The sequence below is a fragment of the Argentina silus genome (assembly GCF_951799395.1).
Source record: "Argentina silus genome assembly, chromosome: 14".
NCBI classification, from domain to species: Eukaryota; Metazoa; Chordata; class Actinopteri; order Argentiniformes; family Argentinidae; genus Argentina; species Argentina silus.
In genome coordinates, this window is record NC_139668.1 from 19,573,150 (window position 1) to 19,576,223 (window position 3,074).

Consider the following 3,074-nt stretch of genomic DNA (forward strand, 5'->3'; position numbering starts at 1 on the left):
GTGTGTGTGTGTGTGTGTGTGTGTGTGTGTGTGTGTGTGTGTGTGCCATCTTGCATGATAAATATCTTTGATAGCTCCAGGCCTCAGACTGTGAGTCACAGGAAGTCAGCGTTTCAGATGGTTTACACAGATGGAGACCATTCTTCGTCAACGTCTACATAAAAATCAGCTACAGCTTTTTTCACGCCTCAGCCTTCTTCAGTGTATGCAGACAGTGACAAAGGTTTGGGGTGTAAAACAACTGTTTGACCGGGCGGGAGAAATAAAATCACTATTTGTTCGGAGTGTCTTTGCAGCCCCGCTGTGTTGGACTTCATCAAACTCTCCTTCTTTCTCCCGTGATGTCTGTTCATTAGGCCTCCATATAACACACACTGTCTCTGGACCAGGGAGACAGTTCAACACATACTGTATGGGCTGTATATTGTCTTCCACCTTTTGTGAAGTAACACTGGTTTAGATTGTGACAATAAGGAATGTATCCACTTATAATGATGCCTCCCCTGCTTATGTTTAGGGTTCTATACTGTATGAAGTGTGTGATTGAAGAGATTCTATGGCTGAAGACGGATTCAGTTAAATCATAAATTCACCACAGACACTGTCTGTTCATACCTGAGTGGTGAACAGGGGGTCGTTTTCACAACAGCTTCGTAGCTTAAGTAAAACTTCATTTCTCCCGAGAATTCAGCCACAAAGCCGCAACAGAGTACCAATTGTCAAATCAATGTTAGCGGATCAATCTTCTGGGAGTGAACTAACCACATTTGTTAAATGAAGAACTTTGATGGTCTAGGGGAGGAGTGGGCCTTGTCAGAAGAGATAAAGTACTACTTTAGCTACAAAGCTTTCAGGAAACTCATCCCAGAGCTTTACAACTACAAATGTGCCAAGCATCTGTGATCTCAAGCCAGCAGGGGAAAGTTATTCAACACACAGTCATCCTCAAAACATCCATTACAACACAGTATGAGTACAACATAGATTACCTGTCAGCAGTATAGGGGAAGCTACTCTGAAAATCACTGAAATCTGAAAGTGACTGAAATCACTGAGAGAGAAAGGAATGGTGAGGTGGAGCAAAGTGGGGGATACCAGAGGCAGGAAGAGAAGAAATAGTAGGGAACTGAAGTTCAAGGGCTGGAATTATAGTTAAATTCCACCGTTTTTTTGTTTTCTTTTGGAAAAATGTAGTGAGTAGTGGCAGTAGCTTACTACACCGCTACATGGCAAACAAGCAGTCAACTACAGGAAAAACTACTAGGATATTAATTTAGTTTAACGACCACCAAGCTACTGCAAAATACAGTTAAACTGATAGTTGTACTCCGGTACATGTAGTGGAACTACTCCCCAACACTGGCTGTCAACTTATGAAAAGTCTTGATAAAAAAATGTACTTGATATCCTTACCCTTAATATGTAGTACATACAGTATGCAGGGGAATGGTTTTGTTTGGAATAGTTTCTAACGTTTGTGTGGCTCACATCTTTGTTCATGTGGCTTTAAGATATTTGGGTTGAGGAGGGTACCCAGATGCCAGTTGTAGGCCGAATAGTAGAGTAGAGTTATGAGGACTTTAACATGGTTAGGTGTCTCTCCCAGCATGCTTTGGGGCTGAGTTTCCTAACCGTCATCCTGTCCCCTGTCCCCCACTGAGACTCTCATGCAGGACCTGGAAACTCCGGAACCTTCACACATGTTGTTTTAATGTGTCAAAGATGGCAGTTGGGGTATAGCCTTACCACTTCAACTACCTTTTTACTGCTTTTGTGTCATTGACATACTGTACGTATGCAATGGTGGCAACATCGGATCATTCCTGGCTTTGTGTACTGTACGTTGTCCACCCGTGTTGTCTGGCTTATCCATATGAAATAACGTTTTCCTAAATTATAGGAATAAAATTAAAAAAATCTAAGTGTAAAATTGGTTCAATGGAAATGATTTCCTGACATTGCTGCTAGATTAATAGAGTCTAAAAGAGACTGATAATGTGTATACATTAACATAAACCCTCTTAGCTTGCATGATGTCCGACTTCTTCATGTGGCTCATAGATTAAAGGATTGACAGTAAGATTAATTCTTCGAGCTGGATATGACATATCTGGTCTGCTAATGATAGAAATTAACAAAGGAGTTTTTTTGGGGGGGATTTTAGTCGATGGAGGCAATGAAAGAACTTTTGAAGAGGCTATTAAATGACTTTTTTTTGTCCTTCATTCAGAAAACCCTCTTTTATTATTATGATGATTATTATGATGATATAATTATTACCAGGACATCACAAAGGACATCCTGCTGATACATTCAAAAATCTTCCCCTTATTTTAAAGGAAACACTCACTATAAAGCTCTATAATACATTAATTTGTTCTATTCAAAATAGCTGATACAATTCCATTAAATTCAATTCACAGTGCTTTATTTATCCCACAGGAGGCGATTACCTAGTCGGGAGTGCAGATACATAAAAATGTTTATGTAACATTGGTCCTCTGTGGCTCAGTTGGTAGAGCATGGTGCTAACAATGCTTAGGTTGTGGGTTTGATTCCTGCTGGGACCATCTATACTGAAATGTATGCACTCACTGCAATGTAAGTCGCTTTGGATAAAAGCGTCAGCTAAATGGGATATATATTAACATACAGCATCATTGTCACAACAACACACAAATAGTTATTAAAAACATGATGAACAGCCTTACCTGTCCTGTACCTTCTGGAGACTCTAGTCTCATGTGGAACGAACGCTGGATAAGCTGCTACCCATCGACTTAAACTCTAAACGGATTTGATACCTTCCCATGCTTTAACAATTCCCCATAATGACAGGGTCTGTTCTATTTCAAGTCTGAAATGCGACTGAATTACTTTGCGCCCTTGAGTCTTCTTTTGCCCACTTTGGGCATTTACGTGCTCGCAGGGCTGTGATTAACCACTTTTTCACTGCTCGTATTGCTGTAATTACAGTGTATTCCCTCGAGGTGGTGAGAAGAAATAATTTCAGATTTTTTTCCTTCACTCTTTTCTGTTAAATGGTTCTCATGCTGGCATGAACGTAAACAAAG